The sequence below is a fragment of the Aquarana catesbeiana genome, linkage group LG01 (genome assembly GCF_042186555.1).
Source record: "Aquarana catesbeiana isolate 2022-GZ linkage group LG01, ASM4218655v1, whole genome shotgun sequence".
Taxonomy (NCBI): Eukaryota; Metazoa; Chordata; class Amphibia; order Anura; family Ranidae; genus Aquarana; species Aquarana catesbeiana.
Window position 1 is genome coordinate 351,750,914 of NC_133324.1, and position 26,367 is coordinate 351,777,280.

The following is a 26,367-nucleotide window of genomic DNA, read 5'->3' on the forward strand; positions in this document are numbered from 1 at the left end:
GTCTCAGTGACTCGGTGATCACAGCGCGCTCCACGCGCGCCCTGCAGGGCGCGCGCAGGGCACGTGCACAGGGGAGGCCGTCATATGACGGCCTCCCAGGAATTCAGGTCCGCGCTGTAGCCGTCATTCGGCTATAGCGCGGATGTCAAGCGGTTAAAGAAAAAAAACTAAAAAGGCTGTTTTGCAGATTTTCAGACAGAACTATAATAAATGATGTATGACAGACTCCTTGTCATAGGCAGGTGGCTGGATAAAAGCTCCCTACGCTTGCTGTCACTTATGCTGGCCATACAAAAACAATGGGGGTTATTTACGAAAGGCAAATCCACTTTGCACTACAAGTGCAAACTAAAAGTGCAAAGTGCACTTGAAATTGCACTGAAAGTGCACTTGGACGTGCGGTAGCTATAGATCTAAGGGAGACATGCAAGGAAAATAAAAACACATAATTTTAGCTTGCACATGATTGGATGATAAAATCAGCAGAGCTTCCCCTCATTTCAGATCTACCCCTCAGATTTACAGAGACTGCACTTCCAAGTGCTCTTCCAGTGCAATTTCAAGTGCACTTTGCACTTGTAGTTTGCACTTGCACTGCAAAGTGGATTTGCCTTTTGTAAATAACCCCCAATGTCTTCCGTCAAAGATAAAATACATTTTAAGAATGTTTGTACGCTTTTGGGGTCAAGTCGACATTAGTTTTCGACCACAGTGGCGGGGAAATTTGAAGGAGCAGAATAGAAAACTTCTTGGTCAAAGGAATTTTCAGACAGTGTATGTGATTTTTGTTCAGAAATTACATTCATTTTAATACTGAATGTTAAAAGCAAGTGATATTTTCTAATGCCATTCTTTTATTCAGCGAATCGATAAGTGTATGGCCAGCATGAGGCTAGGTTTACACCTATGCAGTTTGCTTTTGATCTATTTCTGCAGTGCTTTTTGCTGTGCTGTTTGTGTTTTTGCATACGCGATTTCGCTGTGATTTGGGTTTTGCATTCTTTATGCTTTTTTCGGCCAATTTGTTGGGCAGATTAAAAAAGCAAATCGTGGCAAAAACGCACTACATGCTTTTCTGCAGCTTCTCCATTGAAGTCTATTGAACCAAAAAAACAAAAAAGCACCGTTTTGCGTTGAAAAAAGTCCTTGACCCTTTCCAAATACGCAGCGGCTAAAAAAAGCATAGATGAGAACGTGTCCCATAGGAAACCATGTTAAATGAACTGTAGTGCGTTTCTGCAAAAAGCACCAAAAAACGCATAGGTTTGAACCAGGCCTAAGATGTTTAGTAGCAGCAGCATGCTTTTTTTTTTTTTTTTTATCACCTATCATAATGGGATTAAAAAAACTCAAATGAGCCCTTTATAGTACAAAAAGAGCAGCTAATCGCTACTATAGGGGTTCATTTATACTGTGAAACAGTGAAAGTACTAATATATATGATAATAAATACACCCAGAAGTAGGATATATGGGCATTTTAACTAGGAGTCAGACATGAAGTTATATGAAGGGTGGAATGGAGATATACCTTTTTTTATATTTACCTTGTTTATATTAAAGTAGTACTAAACATAGTTAGTCAGGTTGAAAAATGACACAAGTCCATCTAGTTCAACCATTAAAAAAGAAATCAGCAATAAAAAAAAGGGAAAAAAAGCTAAAAAAAGTTGAGACTTTTTTTTTCCATGGATATGATCATTTTAACCACTTCAGCCCCGGATTTACCCCCTTCCTGACCAGAGCACTTTTTACACTTTTTGGCACTGCGTTGCTTTAACTGCTAATTGCGCGGTCATGCAATGCTGTACCCAAACGAAATTTGCGTCCTTTTCTTCCCACAAATAGAGCTTTCTTTTGATGGTATTTGATCACCTCTGCCGTTTTTATTTTTTGCGCTATAAACGGAAAAAGACCGAAAATTTTGAAAAAAAATGATATTTTCTAATTTTTGTTATAAAAAAAATCCAATAAACTCAATTTTAGTCATACATTTAGGCCAAAATGTATTCAGCCACATGTCTTTGGTAAAAAAAATGTCAATAAGTGTATATTTATTGGTTTGCGCAAAAGTTATAGTGTCTACAAGCTAGGGTACATTTTCTGGAATTTACACAGCTTTTAGTTTATGACTGTCTATGTCATTTCTTGAGGTGCTAAAATGGCAGGGCAGTACAAAACCCCCCCAAATGACCCCATTTTGGAAAGTAGACACCCCAAGGAAATTGCTCAGAGGCATGTTGAGCTCATTGAATATTAATTTTTTTTGTCCCAAGTGATTGAATAATGACAAAAAAAAAAAAAAAAATTACAAAAAGTTGTCACTAAATGATATATTGCTCACACAGGCCACGGGCATATGTGGAATTGCACCCCAAAATACATTCAGCTGCTTCTTCTGAGTACGGGGATACCACATGTGTGAGACTTTTTGGGAGCCTAGCCGCGTACGGGGCCCCGAAAACCAATCACCGCCTTCAGGATTTCTAAGGGCGTAAATTTTTGATTTCACTCCTCACTACCTATCACAGTTTTGAAGGCCATAAAATGCCCAGATGGCACAACCCCCCCCCCCCCAAATTACCCCATTTTGGAAAGTAGACACCCCAAGCTATTTGCTGAGTGGCATGTTGAGTTCATGGAATATTTTATATTTTGACACAAGTTGTGGGAAAGTGACAAATTTTTTTTTTGCACAAAGTTGTCACTAAATGATATATTGCTCACACAGGCCATGGGCATATGTGGAATTGCACCCCAAAATACATTTAGCTGCTTCTCCTGAGTATGGGGATACCACATGTGTGGGACTTTTTGGGAGCCTAGCCGCGTACGGGGCCCCGAAAACCAATCTCTGCCTTCAGGATTTCTAAGGGTGTACATTTTTGATTTCACTCTTCACTGCCTATCACAGTTTCAGAGGCCATGGAATGCCCAGGTGGCACAAACCCCCCCAAATGACCCCATTTTGGAAAGTAGACACCCCAAGCTATTTGCTGAGAGGCATGGTGAGTATTTTGCAGCTCTCATTTGTTTTTGAAAATTAAGAAAGACAAGAAAAAACTTTTTTTTTTTTCTTTTTTCAATTTTCAAAACTTTGTGACAAAAAATACCTCTCAGCAAATAGCTTGGGGTGTCTACTTTCTGCAATAGGGTCATTTGGGGGGGGGTTGTGCCACCAGGGCATTCCATTGCCTCTGAAACTGTGATAGGCAGTGAAGAGTGAAATCAAAAATTTACGCCCTTAGAAAGCCTGAAGGCGGTGCTTGGTTTTCGGGATCCCGTACGCGGCTAGGCTCCCAAAAAGTCTCACACATGTGGTATCGTACTCAGGAGAAGCAACAGAATGTATTTTGGGGTGTAATTTCACATATTCCCATGGCATGTTTGAGCAATATATCATTTAGTGACAACTTTGTGCAAAAAAAAAAAAAATAATTTGTCTCTTTCCCGCAACTTGTGTCACAATATAAAATATTCCATGGACTCGACATGCCTCTCATCAAATAGCTTGGGGTGTCTACTTTCCAAAATGGGGTCATTTGAGGGGGTTTTGAACTGTACTGGCATTTTATGCACAACATTTAGAAGCTTATGTCACACATGACCCACTTTTCTAACCACTTGAAGACAAAGCCCTTTATGACACTTTTTGTTTACATGAAAAAATTATTTATTTTTGCAAGAAAATTACTTTGAACCCCCAAACATTATATATTTTTTTTAAAGCAAATGCCCTACAGATTAAAATGGTGGGTGTTTCATTTTTTTTTTCACACAGTATTTGCGCAGCGATTTTTCAAACGCATTTTTTGGGGAAAAAACACACTTTTTAAAATTTTAATGCACTAAAACACACTATATTGCCCAAATGTTTGATGAAATAACAAAGATAATTTTAGGCCGAGTACATGGATACCAAACATGACATGCTTTAAAATTGCGCACAAACGTGCAGTGGCAACAAAATAAATACATTTTTTAAAAGCCTTTAAAAGCCTTTACAGGTTACCACTTTAGATTTACAGAGGAGGTCTACTGCTAAAATCACTGCCCTCTATCTGACCTTCGTGGTGATACCTCACATGCATGGTGCAATTGCTGTTTACATTTGACGCCAAACCAACGCTTACGTTCGCCTTAGCGCGAGAGCAGGGGGGACAGGGGTGCTTTTTTTTTTTTTTTGCTTTTTTATCTTATTTTTAAACTGTTCCTTTCATTTTTTTTAATCATTTTTATTGTTATCTCAGGGAATGTAAATATCCCCTATGATAGCAATAGGTAGTGACAGGTACTCTTTTTTGAAAAAATTGGGGTCTATTAGACCTTAGATCACTCCTCTGCCCTCAAAGTATCTGACCACACCAAGATCGGTGTGATAAAATGCTTTCCCAATTTCCCGATGGCGCTGTTTACATCCGCAAAATCTAAGTCATGAAATGCTCGTAGCTTCCGGTTTCTTAGGCCATAGAGATGTTTGGAGCCACTCTGGTCTCTGATCAGCTCTATGGTCAGCTGGCTGAATCACCGGCTGCATTCTCAGGTTCCCTGTTGAGACAGGAGAGCCAGAGGCCAGAGAAAAACACGGAAGACGGTGGGGGGGGGGCATTCCATCCCACTGCTTGTAAAAGCAGTCTAGAGGCTAATTAGCCGCTGGGATTGCTTTTACATGAAAGCCGACCGCTGGCTGAAAAGAATGATACCAAGATGATACCTAAACCTGCAGGCATCATTCTGTTATAACCACTCAAAGTCGTGAATGGCGTACCTGAAGACAAAAAAATGGTTAACAATAATAAAACACAGTAAACGGTAAAGTATAAAAAATTGCATACCTGAAAAGCAAACATGATAAAACATAATAACAATAAAACATTGCAGAATAGAATACAGTAAAAAAGAGCAGAACAATAGAGAGAGAATAGAGAGAGAGAGAACAATAAAACGACAACTATTTTTTTTAATTTTATATTTTTTTTTGTGTTTTTTTTTTTTACACTTTTTTTTGTAACTGTAACTTTTATAACTGTAACCGGTTCCAGGTTCGGGTCTCTCAAAATGCGATGGCATCTTGGGAGACCCTGTGAAAGTGTGCCTAGTTTGTGCAATGCTGTACCCTACGCTAATACTCAACTAGTGCATGGTAGCGTTCAAAACATTCACCAATGCAAAAACCAGGATTGTCAGGACAGGAGGGAAAATAATAGTGGGTGTCGCGCCTATATCCACGCTTGCTGCAGACACAACATCTTTTTTGGGGGGGTTAGTTGGGTAGGGGTACTCGGGAGGACATAAAGAAAATGCCTCTCATGCAGCCGACTGCATTTGGTTGGGGATGTGAATGGGGGAAGTACGGGTGCTGCAGAAGTGGTGGGTTCCCAATTAGGATTGGTGAATGCTGCAGGAAGGGCACTATGGGAACAACGGGCCTGTGTTTGTCTTCTTGGTGGCAGCGGGACACTACTTGTGCTTGCCACCTCACCAGCTTGAACTGCACTTATGGGACTCGCCACTTCACCAAGTGTTACTGCAGTGCTGGTTTGACTACGACCGGGGTGTACTAGGCCGCTGGTGCTTGCCAGTTCACTAAAACGCTACCAAAAAAACTGTTAGCGATCGCAGGGATCAGGCCTGACTCAGTGAACGCTGCAGTTATGCGTTTAGTGTTTTGTAAGTGACAGTGATCGATCGATACTGCACTTGGGTGGGCTGGGCTGGGCCGGGCGGAGGGGCAAAACGCAGGTGCTAGCAGGTATCTGGGCTGATCCCGCTAACACTGCGTTTTTGGGAACCCTAAACTGCTGGGGACGCTAGTATAGATCTGATCGGATCAGATATTGATCCGATCAGATACTATACCACTAAGGGAGGTGTATGCTGCGTGCGTGGGTGTTAGCGGTACTGGCGCTAATCTGACGCTGCCTGGGGCGACGCATATCACCGCTGGGCGATCAGGGGGCTAAACCTTTATTCGGTAATAAACGGCGGGTGCCCTGACACTATAAAAAATAAACGAACTAACCAGTGTCACCCGTAACGGTTATACGGTAATCACTGGTGAAAGGGTTAACTAGGGGGCAATCAAGGGGTTAAAACATTTATTAGGTAGTATATGGGGGTCCCTGTGGCTATAAAACGCTGACGGCGAACCTAAATATTTACCTCCCTAACTAGCGTCACCGGTGACACTAATACAGCAATCAGAAAAATGATCGCTTAGCGACACTGGCGACGGGGGGTGATCAAGGGGTTAAAACTTTATTGGGGAGGGTTAGGGGGTTATCCTAGACCTAAAGGGGGCTAACCCTAACTGCCCTACCACACTAACTGTCACAAACTGACACCATGCAGTAATCAGAAAAAAAAATAAAAAACTGCTTGGTGTCAGTGTGACGGGGGGGGAGGGGTGATCGGGGGGGGATCGGGGGGTAATCGGGGGGGGATTGGTGGTGTAATGTGTGCCTGGCATGTTCTACTGAGTGTGTGTGTGTTGGTGCACTCACATTCCAGTCTTCTCTCCTCGGCGCCGGAACGGAAAATGCCGAGCCGAGGAGAGATGACATAATTTCCTCTGCCTCTGTGTACAATACAGAGGCAGGGAAATGATCCCATTGGCTGGGAGCGATCGCGAAGGGGGGGCCACGAATGGATGGCCTCCCCCTCACCACCGATCGCCGGGGAAGATTTGCCGACCGCCGCAGGCACCGGGGGGGGGGGGGTCGGACCTGTAAGTCCTTTTGCCTGCCTGTGCCATTCTGCCGACGTACATCGTCGTGCGGCGGTCGGCAACTGGTTAACTATAATGCACAATACTAGTAAAAGTTTACTTTAAATGTAATTGTAATGCCTTAAATGACCTCCAGTCTATCAGCCTCCACCTTCTCTGGGTTCAGATGCTGATCTTCCCTGCACAGAGTCTTTTTTTTTTAAGCAACAAACATGTTATACTTACCTGCTCTGTGCAATGGTTTTGTGCAGAGCAGCCCTGATTCTCCTCTTCTGGGGTCCCCCACCGACGCTTTAGGCTCCTCCTGTCTTCAGAGTGCCCCAAGAGCAAGCTGATAAGTATAGTATAGAGTGCCCCTATAGCAAGGTAAAAAACTAACTTCTGCCTTTAGAACCACTCACTTCCTGCCCAGGACTACATGTCCCATGCTTATAAAATAGTTTACTATTTGCCAATTTAAAAAAAAAAAAAAATGTCCCCGGATTTCATTTAAAAAGTCTGGTCTTACTCTAAATTGTAAAAAACTCCCTGAACCTACCACTTTCTGTATGCCCTCTCTGTACTGACCACAATAACCAGGGCTGCTCAGCTCTGATCACCGTGGTCAGAGTACATCCCTCGGTCATACGCAGCTGTCCTCTCTCCCCCTCACCCCCTCCTTCCTGCCTGTCAGCTAGCGTCTGTGTGTCTCCGCCCCCACTGCTATTATTACAATTAAAAATTTGTAAATGCTCACTGCCAGCCTGTTTCTTATATTCTGGCATAGCACACTGCATTTATTTTTCATAAAAACAAGCATTGTGAATATCGATTTAATGCTGTTTTCTCGGCTGGTTTCCAGGGCTACTGCAGGAGAGGCTGAGCGGCCATGTGATCTCCCCGGCTGACGTCAGAGGGAGATCAGGGCCCCTCCGGCATCCATCAGAGTTGTACAACGGCCGCGAGTCATGTGACCAGCCTGTAGACAGCCCCAAATAGGTATTTACAGCGCTCGTTTTTCTAAAAGACTACTGCAGTGTGCTCTGCCAGGCTCTAATGCCGTGTACACATGACCGGACTTTCCGGCAGAAAAGGTCCGACGGAACAAATCTCAGTCGGACATTCCGATCGTGTGTGGGCTTCATCGGACCTTTTCTGTCGAAAAATCTGACAGACCTTAGAAATAGAACATGTTTCAAATCTTTCCGACGTACTCGATTCCTATCGAAAATAATGTTCGTCTGTATGCTAGTCCGACGGACCGAAAACGACGCTAGGGCAGCTATTGGCTACTGGCTATGAACTTCCTTATTCTAGTCCGGTCGTACATCATCACATTCGAAACGATCGGACTTTAGTGGGATCTTGTGTAGGCAAGTCCATTTCGTCGGAACTCTGTCGGAAATCCGTCGGAACTCGGCACGTCGGCACGTAGGTCTGCGAGTGGCCTGCGAGTGCACGTAGGTCTGCGAGTGCACATAGGTCTGCGAGTGGCCTGTGAGTGCACGTAGGTCTGCGAGTGGCCTGTGAGTGCACGTAGGTCTGCGAGTGCACGTAGGTCTGCGAGTGGCCTGCGAGTGCACGTAGGCCTGCGAGTGCACGTAGGTCTGCGAGAGGCCTGCGAGTGCACGTAGGTCTGCGAGTGCAGGTAGGTCTGCGAGTGCACGTAGGTCTGCGAGTGCACATAGGTCTGCAACTGTTCTGCGAGTGCACGTAGGTCTGCGAGTACCTGTGTATTGTCTTGTTGTGTACCTGTGTATTGTCTTAAGTATTAGTGCCAGGAAGCTAGCTGTTAGGTAATTTGGACAGCGTATAATCCCCAATCCTCACTAAATTTAATAGGTACGATGCCCAGCGGGTGTGGAGAGGCGACTCTTTGTACATCTTGTTGCATGTATGCGTTCCTTGATCATCCAATCGAGGGCGAATACTGCTGTGCAAAATGTAAGCACATTGTTTCCCTGGAAGCCTAGGTTCTGAATCTGGGGAAGCAAATGTCAGCACTGAGAAGTCCCTCCATACTAAAGGAGAGCCAGGAACGTACACGGCAGGGGCCGGCAGGGGCCAGCACAGAGGCGGGTGGAGACAAAGAGGTGCAGGCACTAGCAAAGAGTAGATGGGTGACAGTCAGGAAGGGTAGAGGGGGAAGTGCCAGGGAGGCCGATCCAGGACTGGAGCATCCCAATAAGTACGCTCCATTGAGTGACATTGGTGAAACCAGTCATGGAGCAGTACTGCTGGAGCTGAGGGACTCTCCTAGCTGCCGGGGGAAGAACTCCTCCAGTGAGAGTGGGGGGGCAGCGAAGGGAAAGGAAAGACAGATTCTGGTGGTAGGGGACTCAATTCTTAGAAGGACAATCTGTAACCAAGACCTGAAGCGCCAAACAGTATGTTGTCTACCGGGCGCTCGGGTTCGGCACATCACGGATCTTGTGGACAGATTACTGGGAGGGGATGGGGAAGACCCAGCTGTCATGGTGCACGTTGGCACCAATGACAAAGTCAGAGGCAGATGGAGAGTCCTAAAGAACGATTTTAGGGACTTAGAAGCTAAATTGAGTAAAAGGACCTCCAAGGTAGTATTCTCAGGAATACTACCGGTACATCGAGCCACACCAGAAAGGCAGAGGGAGATTAGGGAAGTAAACAAGTGGCTGAAGAGCTGGTGTAGTAAGGAGGGGTTTGGGTTCCTGGAGGACTGGGCCGACTTCTCAGTCGATAACCGGTACTATAGAAGGGATGGACTGCACCTAAATGAGGAGGGTGCAGATCTGCTGGGAATGAAGATGGCCAAAAAGTTAGAGGGCGATGGGGGGGAGGGTCCGGAGGTAGAGATAGTCAGCGCGGAAGATATTCCAGAGGGTAGTATTGGGGGCATTAGTGGTAGGTTGACCAAAGCACAAAAACACAAGGTAAGTATAGTAGCAAGTCCTAGTTGCAACCTCGAAACACCCAATACAAGGACAATATGCGACCGGTCTAAACTATGTGGCATGTTCACCAATGCCAGGAGCATGGCAGACAAGATGGGTGAACTAGAGATACTGTTGTACGAGGAGGATTTAGATTTTGTGGGAATTTCAGAGACCTGGTTCAACAGCTCTCATGATTGGCTGGCAAACATTCAAGGGTATACCCTTTACCCAAGAAATTCTTTAAGTATGTAAACAGTAAAAAAGGGAGGACTGACCATATTGGCCCCATAAAGAATGAGGAAGGACATCTGGTTACAAAGGATGGGGAGATGGCGAAGGTAGTGAATTTATTCTTCTCTTCAATCTTCATGAGTGAATCGGGGGGTTTCAGTAACCAAAACTGCAGTGTTTATCCTCATGACACAACACAGGATGCACCTCCATGGTTAACAGAGGACAGAATTAAAATTAGACTTGAGAAACTTAACATTAATAAATCACCGGGACCAGATGGCTTGCATCCGAGGGTACTTAGGGAACTCAGTCAAGTGATTGCCAGACCGTTGTTCCTAATTTTTACAGACAGTCTACTGACTGGAATGGTACCAGCTGATTGGTAAAAAGCCAATGTAGCACCAATATTTAAAAAGGGCCCAAAATACATCCCTGGGAATTACAGACCAGTTAGCCTAACATCAATAGTATGTAAACTCTTGGAGGGGATGATAAGGGACTATATACAAGATTTTAGTAATGAGAACGGCGTCATTAGCAGTAATCAGCATGGATTCATGAAGAATCGTTCTTGCCAAACCAATATACTAACCTTCTATGAGGAGGTGAGTTGCCATCTAGGTAAAGGAAGGCCCGTAGACGTGGTGTATCTGGATTTTGCAAAAGCATTTGACACAGTTCTCCATAAACGTTTACTGTACAAAATAAGGTCCGTTGGCATGGACCATAGGGTAAGTACATGGATTGAAAACTGGCTACAGGGGCGAGTTCAGAGGATGGTGATAAATGGGGAGTACTCGGAATGGTCAGGGGTGGGTAGTGGGGTTCCCCAGGGTTCTGTGCTGGGACCAATCCTATTTAATTTGTTCATAAACGACCTGGAGGATGGGATAAACAGTTCAATCTCTGTATTTGCAGACGATACTAAGCTAAGCAGGGCAATAACTTCTCCGCAGGATGTGGAAACCTTGCAAAAAGATCTGAACAAATTAATGGGGTGGGCAACTGAATGGCAGATGAGGTTCAATGTAGAAAAATGTAAAATAATGCATTTGGGTGGCAAAAATATGAATGCAATCTTTACACTGGGGGGAGAACCTCTGGGGGAATCTAGGATGGAAAAGGACCTGGGAGTCCTAGTAGATGATAGGTTCAGCAATGGCATGCAATGCCAAGCTGCTGCTAACAAAGCAAACAGAATATTGGCATGCATTAAAAAGGGGATCAACTCCAGAGATAAAACGATAATTCTCCCACTCTACAAGACTCTGGTCCGGCCACACCTAGAGTATGCTGTCCAGTTCTGGGCACCAGTCCTCAGGAAGGATGTACTGGAAATGGAGCGAGTAAAAAGAAGGGCAATAAAGCTAATAAAGGGTCTGGAGGATCTTAGTTATGAGGAAAGGTTGCGAGCACTGAACTTATTCTCTCTGGAGAAGAGACGCTTGAGAGGGGATATGATTTCAATATACAAATACCGTACTGGTGACCCTACAATAGAAATAAAACTTTTTCGCAGAAGAGAGTTTAACAAGACTCGTGGCCACTCATTAAAATTAGAAGAAAAGAGGTTTAACCTTAAACTACGTAGAGGGTTCTTTAATGTAAGAGCGGCAAGAATGTGGAATTCCCTTCCACAGGCGGTGGTCTCAGCGGGGAGCATCGATAGTTTCAAGAAACGAATAGATAAGCACCTAAATGAACGCAACATACAGGTATATACAATGTAATACTGACACATATTCACACATAGGTTGGACTTGATGGACTTGTGTCTTTTTTCAACCTCGCCTACTATGTAACTATGTAACTATGTAACTCCGTCGAAAAGTCCTTCGGAGTTCAGTCCAACGAGAAGTCCGCTCGTGTGTAGAGAGTCTGGCAGTGTTTGTCTTATATGAGTTAACAAACCCTTTAAGCACTCCTCGCCCCCTGACTTGCCACATTTGGCATGTTGTTTTTTTTTGGGGGGGGGGGGGGGGGGTTAAGGTTGCCACCTGTTCAGGATTCACCCGGACAATTCGGGTTTTCAATCATGCGTCCGGGTTTCAGACTGCCTGAAACCCGGACACATTATTCAGACTGGACTATGGCTTCCCAGCAGGGTTGCTGGCTGCAGTTGTCTAAGCTTAGAGTGTCTGTTACACTCTCTTTCATGCTGCCCAAAGCCAGCACTAACACCCCCCCCCACACACACACACACAAACAAAGACGGGAGAGGAGAGAGGGCTCGATCTGCACCTCTTCCTCCCGCACCTACACCTCTGTGTCTGCCCACACTCCAATCCCCAGGGCTGTGCCTCAGAAAAGGAAAGTGCGGGCTGGAAATTTGAAGTCCAGCAGCCTCAGATACATCTGGATGGGGGGTGCTGACTGCCAAGGGGTTATTGAGCTCACCATCCATCCCTGTCTGTGACTTAAGTCTCCCCCCTTCTCTCTCTTGGCCCTGAGTAAGTACACTAAGGCAAATCAGGGTTTTCAGAGCATCCCTTACATCAGAGCTCCCCTTTACACCAGAGGCCACAGTGTTCCTCCTTACATCAGTGTCCTCTCCATACATCAGAGTTCTCAGTGTTCCCCCTTAAATCAGGGTTCCCAGAGACTCTTGTTATTAACTTAACTTTAATTATAAATGTTATTTATTAGCAAAATATATGTATAAAAAAAAATTGCTGTGTGACGCTAAAGTGTTCAGGTTTGACTTGAAGAAAAAGTGGCAACCCTAGAGTGGGTACCTAGTTTAGAGTGGGACTTCCTGTCCCACTTCCTCCTTCCAGCTCTTGGCCGCCTAGGCGACTCCTCCTTTCCCCCTAGGCGGCCCCTCCCTCTCAGCAATCTTCTTGGACACGTCACAGGTCCCAGAAGATTGCCTGGCCACCAGCAGAGAGCAGCACGACTCTCGCATGCGTAGTGCGCGCCCGGCCGTGACGCCGAAAGCTTTCATGGCCGGGTGCCCACAGTTGCTATGACGGAGCCGGCAGAGAGGAGGGGGAGAGGAGTGAGGCTCCGGGCGGCCTCATCGCTGGACCGTGGGACAGGTGAGTGTCTGTTTATTAAAAGTCAGCAGCTACACTTTTTTAGCTGCTGACTTTTAATAAACTGAAAAACTTGTGGAACTCCGCTTTAAGGGTCCATGCACACAGGGCTTACAAAATGCTGCTTCTAGAGGAGCTTAGCATTTTGCCTGTAGAAGCAGCTCACTGTTATTCTATGTGTCCATGCACATTAGCATGTTTAGAGGCAATTTTTAAGCTCAGCCTTTAGGGGCAGAAAAAACCCCTTCTGATTTGTGTTTTTGAGAGCAGTTTTCTGGCAAAAAAAAAAATGCTAAATGCTCCGAAACGCTTCCAAACGCTTCTAAACGATCCTAAACGCCTGTATAAGGCTCTATATAAATGTTTTTTTTCTGCCAAAGGCACTGTCCTTTTTTTAAGCCCAGTGTACATGGACCCTTAAGGTATATTTTCTTTATCGTACATCACGGGACATAGAGCCATAGTGGTTACTATGTGGGTTATATAGGCCACTTTTAGGTGATGGAGACTGGCACACCCTAAGACTCCCTATATAACCCCTCCCATTACTGGGAGTACCTCAGTTTTTTCGCCAGTGTCTAAGGTGTTGGTCACCAATAAAGATGTGCTGTGCTGAGCTCCGCTCGAGTAATCTTTGCTTTGGCAAGCTATGCAGCCGGATCCATTCAAAGTGTCTTTTTAGGCCAAATTGAATGGTACCCGTTCCTCGTGGCGGAAGAAACAAGGTTTAGCCTGTAACGCTTCTCTTTTTGAGAGCTGGACCCCGGGATCCAGTGCTTTGGTTTTTTCAGCCATAGAGCTTTCTGGCGGGGTGCTATACGGGTCCAAGGGAAGGAAACCCCGATAAAAAGGGGCCCCAGTCCTTGAATGTTTTTTAACGGAGCCCGCCATGAGGGGTGAAGATTGGGTCTGTTTGGTTTTACCACAGAATCCCTGCAGCGGGATAAGGTAAGTGGAGATTCCTAAGGAATTGTACATTTTATTATGGATTTTCTCCTTGTAGTAAATGTTGTCATGCCTAAAGTTGCCACCGGGGGCTGTAAAGAGCATGTACCTCGTTCATGCTTCCCATATTGCTCTGTGTCAGCAGAAGCTGCAGGCTTCCTCTGGCTAAGCAGTCCCAAGCCTCCCGTAAGATGTTGGAGGGGGGGGGTTTCTTACTAAAACACCTGGGCAGGAGTTTCTCTCCCCTCTCCCGGAATAGGCAGGGGGAGCCCAGAATGATCGGCGATATGCCGCTCCATTCCCTCTTCCATTGCCTCAGCACGGCAGTTCTCCATTGCACCACTACCCCCCCTACACGCCGACCCCGTCGGATCGTAAGCCCGCTTGCGCGCGGGAAATGCTTTTTAAAAAGAGGGTGGGGGCGTGGTAGGAAGATGGAGGGGGCATGGCTTAGCGCGGCCTTCGCGTGCCTCAATGTCCACAGCGCGGGTGCATAATTAAAAGCTCCATTTGCAGACTGCAGGCTGACAGAGGGACACAAGAGCAGATGGGGGCATGTAAGTGGTGACACAGGCATTCCCAAGGCACGTTTACTGAGCATCAGGCTGAGCATTACTAGCAGCGGCAGTTGCTGGACTATTTGCTGAAGCAGTGGGTCCATTTTTTTCTGGCAATACCTCTGCGTTTATGCATCGGACTATGGTCAGAAGGGGAGGTGGAAACACCCCAAAAAAGGCACCAAAGGTGTCTCCCTCAGGCTCTGAGGACCCTAGTCTCATCTCTTCAATGCCATCCTCCCCTGAGAGATCTGGGGTGGCTGGTCAGGGTGAGCCATCGGGGCCATCAAGTCCAACATTGCAGAGCCTGTCTATGTTACTGAGGAGGTTTTTTCCTCAGCCTTGGGATTGGAAGAAAGGTTAGCAGCTTTAATCGCATCTTCCCAGAGTGGGAGAAAACTTGTCAGGTAACAGGAACTGGGGATGGGAGAAGATAAATTCCCCTCAGAGGACCGTGAAGAGGCTGATGACTCCTCTTCTGAGGGGTCAATTGCAGAAAGACCTCCTTCAGCTTCACTTCTGAAAGATTGCTGGTGCAATCTCTTACTGAAATGGTCTGCTCCACATTTATGCTACCCTTAACTGAGTCGGTTGGTAAGCCAACTTCTTGTTTGGGTTCGCTAAAGCGTCCTCAAGCTTTGCATGCCTTTCCTGTCCATTCATTGCTGGAAAAGCTTATGTATTCTGAGTGGAATCACTCAGATAAACATTTTTTTCCTCCTAAAAAATTCTCAGCACTTTATCCCATGGAGGAAAAATTCAATAAAAAGTATTTGACGCTGCTATATCCTCTGTGAATAAAAGTTTGACTTGTTAGACAATGCTCAAATGCTTAGGGATCCAACTGATAAGAAATTGGAATTCCTGTTAAAAAATGCATTTTCTTTGGCAGGTTCAGTAACTCAACCTGCTGTGGCAGTAATTGATGTATGTCATCTCTTAGATTTTTACAATTACAACTCTAAGGAGCAGGGCCCTCTGATTCCTACTGTATCAAGTGTATTGTATTTGTACTGCCTACCCTCAAGTTGTAAAGCGCTACGTAAACTGTTGGCGCTATATAAATACTGTATAATAATAATAATAATCCTTGAAAGACCAGTTGAGACAGGTGCTCAACGTTATCCCTGATCAGCAGGCCCAGGATTTAGCCGAGCTACCAGGGGCTTTAAGTTTTGCAATTGACGCTATGAGAGATTCTATTCTTCAGGCCTCACGCCTTTCGCTTGGGTTCGTGCATATGCATAGAATCCTATGGCTGAAAAATTGGTCAGCCGAAGCGCCATGCAAAAAACTCCTGGTTAGTTTTTCTTTACGTGGTGACTGGCTGTTTGGGGATGATTTGGATAAAATACATCCAAAAAATTTCAAGTGGAAAGAACCCTTTTGCCAGTTAAGAAAAGGAGTAAACGTCTTTCATTTAAACAAGTTTCTTCTCCTGTGCCAGGGGCATCAGCCTCCAAGCAGTCATGACGGCCTCCACCATCAGGTTCAAGAGGTAAACCTCAGGGTCAACCCCAGGGACAAAAGAAGTCCTGGGGAAAGTAAACCAACAAAATACTAAAGCCTCTTTATGAAGGGGCGCCCTGCTCGCTTGAGTGGGAGGAAGACTTCTGCAGTTCTCAAGGGTCTTGCAGGAGGAGTTTCAAGACAGATGGGTGATCTCCACAATGGCTCTAGGTTACAAACTAGAGTTCCCGTCTCCTCGTTTTCTCAGATGGAACATCCCCAAGGATCCAGAGAAAAAGAAGTCTCTCTTTGAAGCATTGGACCGTCTTTTGTCTCAAAAAGTGATCATGGTGGTCCCCATGGAAGAGCAGGGGTTGGGGTTTTATTCAAATCTTTTCACGGTGCCAAAACCAAATGGAGATGTCAGACCCATTCTAGATCTCAAAGATCTAAACCAGTTCCTGAAAATCCGCTCTTTTCACATGGAATCAATCCAAACAGTCTCCATTCTACAAGGAGGAGAACTTCTGGCGTCAATCGACATCAAGGTAAATACATACCTCCATGTGCCTATTTTCCCCGCTCACCAGAAATATCTACGTTTTGAGGTAGAAAAACTCCATTTTCAGTTTGCAGCTCTGCCTTTTGATCTAGCTACTGCACCTCAGGTGTTTACAAAGGTCCTGGCCCCTCCTCTGGCCAGATTAAGGGCTCAAGGTATAACAATTATAGCTTACCTAGACGATCTGCTCTTCATAGACCAGTCAGTAGCCCGCTTAGACCAAAGTATGGTCACCACAGTCAACTACCTGGAATACCTATGTTGGATTCTCAACCTAGAGAAATCTTCCTTAAAACCATCAAGGAGATTAGAGTACTTGGGTCTGGTCATAGATACAGCTCAGAAAAGGGTATTCTTGCCCCAGGCAAAGTTCAGCGCCATAAAGAAGCTGATTCAGGTGGTCAGAGAAAAGAAGAATCCTTCTATTCGGCTTTGCATGAGGTTATTGGGAAAGATGGTGGCTTCATTCGAAGCCGTTCCTTACGCTCAGTTTAATTTGAGACTGCTGCAAAACAGTATCCTATCGGCTTGGAACAAGAAGGTCCAAGCTCTAGATTTCCTAATGCGTCTGTCCCCAAAGGTGCGCCAGAGCCTCAGTTGGTGGTGAATAAACAAAAATCTGCAGAAGGGAAAATTCTTCTTACCAGTTACCTGGAAGGTGGTAACAACAGATGCCAGCCTTTCGGGTTGGGGAGCAGTCCTGGAAGAGGCAACTGTCCAGGGGAAATGGTGCAGAACCGAAAGGACCTTGCCCGTGAACATTCTGGAGATTCGGGCAGCGCGCTTGGCCCTAAGGGCCTGGACATTCAGGTTGCGGAATTGTCCTGTCAGGATCCAATCTGACCATGCCACGGCAGTGGCCTATATCAATCACCAGGGGGGAACAAGAAGTCATGCGGCCCAGAGAGAGGGGAATCATATCCTAACTTGGGCAGAAAACCATGTACCTTGCCTATAGTCAGTCTTCATTCCAGGAATAGAAAATTGGCAGGCGGACTACTTGAGTCGCCAGCAGTTGTTCCCGGGAGAATGGTCCCTTCACCACGATATCTTCCTAGCAATATGCCGGAGATGGGGGATCCTGGACGTAGACCTGTTTGCGTCCAGGTTCAACAAAAAAGATTGACAACTTTGTGTCAAGAACAAAGGATCCGCTAGCATGCGGAACAGATGCCTTGGTGGCCCCGTGGGATCAGTTTTCACTGATTTATGCATTCCTACCTATTCTGCTGCTTCCACTACTTCTTCGCAGGATCAAGCAGGAAGGAAAGTTGGTGATTCTTGTGGCCCCGGTGTGGCCCAGAAGATCTTGATATGCAGAGATCATAAAGATGGCGGTAGGGGAGCCATTGACCTTACCACCACGTCCAGACCTACTCTTGCAAGGTCCAGTATTGCATCCTATCTTACAAACGCTAAATTTAACGGTTTGGCTATTGAGACCCACATTCTGAAGAGGCGTGGGCTGTCAGGATCAGTTGTATCTACCTTGATTAGTGCAAGGAAGCCGGCCTCCAGAATCATATATTATAGAGTCTGGAAGGCATATGTTTCCTGGTGTGAATCCAGGGGTTGGAATCCCAGAAAGTATGTCATAGGTGGAATCCTTGCCTTTCTGCAAATGGGGTTAGAGATGAAGCTGGCCTTGAGTACTATCAAAGGCCAGGTCTCGGCCTTATCGGTATTGTTTCAACTACCACTTGCTTCGCATTCTTTGGTCCGTAGCTTTATACAGGGGGTAACGCTACTTAATCCACCTGTTTGGTCACCCCTGAACCCTTGGGACTTGAATTTAGTTCTGTCGGCATTACAGAAACAGCTTTTTAAGCCGCTACCACATATCCCCTTGGTCCTTTTGACAAGGAAGCTAGTTTTTCTGGTAGCCATATCTTCTGCAAGAAGGGTATCAGAGTCGGCTGCTCTTTCTTGTAAAGAGCCATATTTAATTATTCACAAGGATAGGGTAGTATTACGTCCTCATTCCAACTTTCTACCGAAGGTAGTGTCAGGTTTTCATCTAAACCAGGATATTGTTCTACCTTCATTTTTTCCAGAACCCTGTTCTACGGAAGAAAAGTCGCTACATTCTCTTGATGTAGTGAGAGCAGTCAAAGTCTACTTGAAGGCGACTGACCAGAGTCGAAAAATGGATGTTTTGTTTGTGTTGCCTTAAGGTCCTAAAAAAGACAGGCAGCATCAAAATCTACTATTTCTAAGTGGATTCGGCAAGTAATTGTTCAAGCTTATGGTTTGAGGAGGAAGATTCCACCTTTTCAAATCAAAGCTTACTCTACCAGGGCTGTTAGTGCTTCATGGGCAGTGCATCACCAAACCTCCATGGCTCAAATCTGCAAGGCCGCAACTTGATCTTCAGTCCATACATTTACCAGATTCTATCAGGTGGATGTAAAAAGGCATGAGGATATTGCCTTTGGGCGCAGTGTGCTGCAGGCAGCAGTATAGGTCCTCAGGTCTGATGGCGCCCTACTTTTGTTTGTGCCTCCCTCCCCTCAGATAGCATTGCTCTGGGATATCCCACATAGTAACTACTATGGCTCTGTGTCCCGTGATGTACGATAAAGAAAATAGGATTTTTATAACAGCTTATCTGTAAAATCCTTTTCTTGGAGTACATTACGGGACACAGAGGTCCCTCCCCTCTTTGGATACACGTATACTGCTTTGCTACAAAAACTGAGGTACTCCCAGTAATGGGAGGGGTTATATAAGGAGTGAACTTCCTGTCTTAGGGTGTGCCAGTGTCCATCACCTAAAGGTGGCCTATATAACCCACATAGTAACTACTATGGCTCTGTGTCCTGTGATGTACTCCAAGAAAAGAATTTTACAGGTAAGCTGTTAAAAAAATCCTATTTTTAATATGGATGTGACATGATACCTTTGCCCTAGCCCTTAATGCCACCTTTGTATCCCCCACACATTGTTGCTGCTAAAACATAAGGAAAAAAGCATCCTACTGTCTATATTGTATTTATCAGATTCATACATGAAATTAGATTAGTATGGGAGTCTTTCCCATATACTATTAAACCTGCCCGTAAACAAATATCTATTAAGCCGTAAAAAAAGACTTATAATTGTGTAGCTATGAATAAAACAGCAGGTGCTCCAAGTAAACACGTCAAAGAGGATCTTCAACCTGTAAACAACATTTTAAAAGTCAGCAGCTACACATACTGTCAAAAAACACACACATACCTGTTCCAAGATCCAGCGATGTCCTTACCTGACCCGGCTCTTTGCTGGTCTTTGGGTCCAGGCGCTGGCGTCTTAAAGTGTTACTAACCCCAGGACCCTGCATGGGGGGTGGGGGAACTTAGTGATTTCATCTTATACTCTGATTTCTTAGATACTGTTATGACATATTGTGCTGCCACCTGGTTGCCTTTGTGGGAACTACCCCAATCGTCGTGTACCACATTCGTTTAATTGCCTGTTGTACTTTGTTTTATGCGTGTTACATAACCATTTTATTGGCAGTGTCAATTTATTTTGCAATCATACAGTAAGAGTATAAGATGAAATTATATTACTGTTTGTCTGATCACGTGGCTGATACTGCTACATAACATCAGTACATTTAAAGGCATTATAAAGGCAGAAGGTTCTTTGTCTTAATACATTATATGCATTAAAATAAAAAGCCTTCTGTGTGCAGCAGCCCCCCCCCAATACTTACCTGAGCCCCATCTCTATCCAGCGATGTCCACGAGTCCCCCGGCCATCCAGGACTCTCCTCCTGATTGGCTGAGACACATCAGCGGCGCCATTGGCTCCCGCTGCTGTCAATCAAAGTCAGTTAGCCAATCAGGAGAGAGGGGGCTAAATGACAGCTCCGGTCTGTGCCTTTGACCCCAGCAGAGCTGAGCGAAAAAAAAACCTGACAGCCCCCCCCCCGACAGAAGCCGGACTAACAACTGTCTGACCAGCTGCAGTACACATGGGCTGACATTTGGCCCGTGTGTACTAGGCTTAAAGTGTTACTAAACCCACAACAGTAAAATCAGTTTGTATATGCACTAAAGCATGCTTGTTATACTCATTGTGGAATCTAAGGAGTTAATCCTCTGCATTGTGTAAAAAGGCTGTCCTGTTTTCTCTGATCTTCCCCCTCTTGCACTGTCCCCAATCCCTCTGCAGATAGAACAGAGCACATGCTCAGTTTGGTGTGTATTGTTATAGAGTTTGTTCTTCTTTCTTGGGAGGGTGCATGTGATCAGCACAGGGCCAATCAGCACTGCCCAGACAGAGGGTCAGGGGTCCTGCATTCTCATAGAACTGTCAAAGAAGAATGAAAACTCCTCCTACAAGCTTTAACCTGACACTGATAGAAGTCACAAGACTGCTAACTTCTAACGAGAAAAGGTATTTAGTAGTTTATATTTACTAAAATAATTGCATTTCTATGTCCTGTGGGAGACCAGATATAGTGAATGCAGGGTCCTTGGTTCAGTAACACTTTAACGAGGAAGTAAAGTCTTCCTTTTTAGATGTACTTACAGGTAAGCCTATAATAAGGCTTACCTGTAGGTACTGTAAATATCTCCTAAACTTGCACCGTTTCGTTTAGGAGATATTTACTATATACGCCGCTGCCGAAGTCATTGGCACATGCTCTCTGAAGGAACGGCCGCCCGTGCCGTTTCTTCAGGGCCCTGTGCCGTGACCGGCGGCTCCTGCACGCATGCATGGGAGTGATGTCATTGCGGTTCCGGCCAATCACAGCGCTGGAGCTCGCAAACCTGGAAGAAACACTGGGGAAGATGTCAGCTGTCTCAGTGGTGTGCAGGTGCCCCTGCAGGGCTTCGGTCTAAGGTAAGCATTTTATAATGAGCTAGTATGCGATGCATACTAGCTCATTATGCCTTTGTGTTACAGGTTTTCAACTGTGCTTCTTTTTACCATAATTTTACAGTAGAAACACTGTTCATTAGCCAGATTACACGTGCAAGGTTGGACACTGTCTAATGTTTGTAGGTAGTTGGATAATAATTTTTCTGTTACTGAACCCGAAACGTGTAAGCTTTTAGACATCAGGTTGCTCCATAAGTCATCTCAGGTAAACAGGGACTGTGAATAATGTCAACAGGTCCATACTTAGGATGGTTAGCTTTTCCCACTCTGCTTGTTATGTTAGCAGACATAGCCTGGACAGATCAACAAGCACAGGAGACTGGACTGAAACCTGAGATGGTAAACAGATTGTAGCAGAGGAATGTCTCTCTATAGCAAAAACACACATCACCCAGCCTCCCTTCTTCTGAAGGTCTGTGAAGCACAAACAGGGAGAGCCATAAAGAAAATGACCCAATGCCCTACATTACAATTAGAAGGCTTAGGGTCATAGTATATTCCATGGCCACGATGGTGAATAAAAACAAAACATGAAGAACCAGAAAGACATGTATGAAAATTGCACATCATAGAACTAATAATTACACTACGTAAACAAACACCACATTTAAGAATTACTAAGAAACTGCTAGGCGAAACAGGAAAGATCCTTTGAGTATGTGTTTGTCTATTATCAACAAAAAAAAGGCAGTCATAAGCCATCTTAATAGTTTTTAGTAGTCCCGTTTCTAAAAGCCAGTCAACAGTTTAGTGTTTTATGGTTTAACTGCAGATAAATAAGGGCAATTCAACTGTTTAATGTATTTACCAGTAAATTCAATGAAAATCATTTCCTAATTGCTGTTTAATAATAAATACTGATTAGTGAGATATGTGATACCAAAGGTCAATAAAGCCTTATCTTATGTGACTTCAATGACAAATTCCATGCTTTGTGCATCTGCAGCATGGAGCAATACTGGAGTAGAGGCATTGAGCTTGTAGACCAGCGTCCATATTTCAGCCTCATGGCGGTTCAGCACTCACAAGTAAAGGGGGCCCACTTGGAAAAAGCTTTAGGAGGATACGAACTGCAGTGCCAACATACACAGTTAGGCCGGGATGACACATATGCACATGGGATGCGGCTTTCCCTGCATCCCATTTGCATGACAGGAGAGTGTGACCGGCTCTCAATGGAGCCGGATCACACAGCTCCAGGGCGGCCGTGGTCTGTCTGTAAAGAGTCCTGTGCGTCTTTGGTTCTGATTCAGGTGCAAATTCAGACAATGTTGCCACCTCTTGATGCCTATTTTTTTGGCTTTACTGATTGGAGATTTTGTATTGCAGGACTGCATCCCATTTGTCTATATTTTTTATTCTGCTACTGTCCACACTTTGCTAAAAAAATTAAGCACATTAACACGTCTAGTACACACGGGTCAAATGTCGGCCCATGTGTACTGCAGCTGGTCAGACAGCTGTTAGGCCGGCTTCTGTCGGGGAGAGGGTTTTCTGCTGGGGTGAAAGGCACAGACTGGGGGCTGTGAGGCCCCTTCCGCCCACTACATCTCTGCTTCTCCCTGCTCGCTTTCAAAGCACAGTTGTAACTGGGCATGTCAAACTGCTGGCTGAGGTTACGGGAGGGATAGCAGCCAGCGGTCTTTCAAGCAGGAAGTCACCAGACTATAACGTTTTTTCAGCAAGTTCAGCAGCCTATTACAGAGGAACTACAGAGCTCAGAAGAACATGGGTGACTTAGTTGGTGAAGGTAGGAGATCAGCAACAAGGACATGTAGAAAAAAAACTTTCCCGGAGTTCTGCTTTAACATCCTTTCAAAAGTGAATAACAATGTTCCTCCTAGAACAATGTACTCTGATCTGCACTACAAGAGTGCTAGCCATGGATTTTGTGTTTGCATCTGTGTTTCTGTATAAAATATTAAAGACATCAGTCAGGCTTTTCTTCTGTAATAAAGCCATTTCCCTTATGTAATCCAAGAATCACTGAAATTCATGCTGTCGTTGTGTTCAAATTACTTCAGTTACGTTTGGAAAACAGAGTATCGTATTTGCTATTGTTTGCTGTGATTTACCACTGCATTTTCATGTAAAATAATTTGCTATCTAAATCAGAACCTGACAATTATTAGGCACAGCCTACAATAGTGATTGAGTAAAACAGCCACGTCGTATCAAGCGTATAGGCATCATGTCTGTGACTCAGCTGATTTTTTGTTTTTTTTGTTTAAACATTTACAGCATATATAATGTGGTCCTAACTTGAATGAGCTTCATGCTTCAACAAAACCGAGCTTCATGCAGACTAAAACCTGATGTTGGATTGTGCAAAAGCCTGTCCTGCTGCCTTTACAGCTTAAGGTCATAGAGGAAGGCAGTAAAACTGCTCATCAACCACCTATATTTACCATCCCCAGACTACAAGTCTGGGGATGGAGATAGGGGAGATGATAATATAAAGCTGGCCATACACCAGTAGAATCATGTTTGAACATTCATACAGGAATTCTGAAAAGTCAGTCATCAGAGAATACGTTCTTGCCATCATTGAGTCAACTAATTTAGTTTGAAAGCCCTTACAGTTTTGTCCACACCTGCTACCTGAATGGAAACCCAGGCATATTAACCACTTCAGCCCCAGAAGGTTTTACCCCCTTCAGGACCAGGCCATTTTGCGATACGGCACTGCGTTATTTTAACTGACTATTGCGCAGTCGTGCGACGATGTACCCAAATAAAATGTATGTCCTTTTTTCCCCACAAATAGAGCTTTCTTTTGGTGGTATTTGATCAACTCTGCAGTTTTTATGTTTTTGCGATATAAACAAAAAAATACAGGCAATACAATACAGGAAAAAAAACAACATTTTTTACTTCCTGCTATAAAACATACCCAGTAAAAAAATGTGAAAAATCAAATTTCTTCACCAATTTAGGCCAATATGTATTCTTCTACATGTTTTTGATTAAAAAAAATCCCAATAAGCATCCCAGTACTAAGGTCCCAGTACTGCTGCGACCTTGATGAGGGTGACACACCCTGAAAGCTTGTCCTGAAAAATTGTATGTTAGTGCAAATAAAAAAAGTATCAAGAACAGTATTGAATTGCTTCTCTCACAAGTGCAATAATACAGCTGCAATTACCTCAATTCATTCAAGAGAAATTTTCCATCCTTCAATTTTTGTCATCACTAGGGTTGAAAGTGACAATTGATTTGGCCCCACTAACCAGAAAATTAAATGAAGGTTACAAAAACAAACATTTTTGAATGAAATTCTACTAGTGTATAGCCAGCTTAAAGTGTTTGTAACTCTAAAAAAATAACAAATGGATCCTGTTTCTTTACAGCATGTTATACAGCACAGTGCTTGGGCTGTGTAATTTGGCCCTTTCTATCACCTGAAATACCTGGCTGATCCTGCCTGGCTATGCCCTCCCTTCCTTAAACTGACCACGGTATATCATGGCTGCTGAGCCCTGACAGTTTACGTGCCTCCGTCATCCACAGCTCTCCTCTCTCCTCCTTTCCCCCCTGCCCTCCCTGCCTGTCAGCTCCTGTGTCTGTGAGATGTCTCCACCCCGCCCCCATCCTTCCGCTATTTGTTATATAGTAGATATAAAAAAACTGTCACTGCCAGCCCCGTTCTAATGTAGCCAGGACACACAAAATATTTATGCAAAACTAAGCCTCTAAGAACCATTTTTCAGAGCTCTTCGGGCCGGTCACATGTCTCCCGGTTGCACCTCCTCCCCCATCTAAGGGCTACAGCGGAAGGGGCTGAGCAGCCAGCACAGCGGTCACGTAAACCTCCCCTGCTGACGTCAGAGGGAGAGCTTGGCCCCTCCCGCTCTAGCCTGTACATCGGAGTAGGAGAGCGGCCGTGAGTCACGTGGCTGTCCTGAAGACATCTGAAAAACAGTATTTAGAGGTTCGATTTCCACAAATATTTACACTAACTGTTATGGCTACATAAAAGAGGTGCTGGCAGTGACAGTTTTTAGAAGGGTTGCAAACCCTTTAAGTATAACTCTTGAAAAAGGATCTTCAGTCATTTAAAAAAAAAACAAAAGTCAACAGCTACACATACTGTAGCTGCAGACTAAAGAGGCACACTGTCCTCACCCAGGCTAGTTCTTCACAGGTCTTCGGGTCCCAGGCACCACCATGTTGACTGAGGAAAGCTGGCTGTGACTCCTTGCAGCCATACATCCAGCTCCCCAGTGTGCATGCGAGAGACATGCTGCATTCTGTGAATGGTTCCACAGGCTGTGTGGACCAGTGACGTTTACCAGGAGGTTGTGTGGGGGTATCTCTGTAGGCAGAAGTAGGTACCCGCTCCCCTCTACCCCCCCCCCAAAAAAAAGTGCCAAAAGTATTAGGGGAGGGGGGAGGATTGGTGGAACTTCCCATTTAAGGTGAAGTTTTGCTTTAAAAGGAGAAGTTTGGGGTTATTAACCCCTTGGCGCCGGCTTCCGCCGGCCCTTTTAGAGGTTTGGCATTCCAGGAGGCAGGGCGGGGCTTGAGACCATGTGACCGCCGTGATTGGATGTCATGGCGGTCACATGATCGGAAAATACCCCATCCTGAATTTCACGATCGGCAGCTTTTTGCGAGCGGCCAGTCACTGTGCCGGGAGTGCGCAGTTCGCACGCTCTCAGCACAGCTCTATCCGCGCTAAAGCACGTAAATATGCGGCCCCTCTGCGCCAAGGCCCAGCCACCAAGAGGCCACATATTTGCATGCTGTCAGTGCCTAGGGGTTAAGAAAATAAACCTACATACGGTTAAGAAAATAAACCTACATACTCACCTCCATGCTGCAGCATTGGTCTGATGCTGCGGCTGTCCTTCGTCAGCTCTAAGCACTGTTAGCCAGCTGGGGAGGGGGCGGGAGCAACTGGCTCTGGCTCTCAGCCATGCACTGAGAGACTGAGCCAGCTGCCAACCAAGCACTTAGGTGTATCCCGACAATATGGTTGGGATCCTTTAAGAGCCTAGAGCGGCTTTAGCTGGCTGTTGGCTGATTCTGGATCACAGGAGAGCACAAGTGCACTCTTGGGACCTACAAGAGAAGCATGGCCAAAAAAG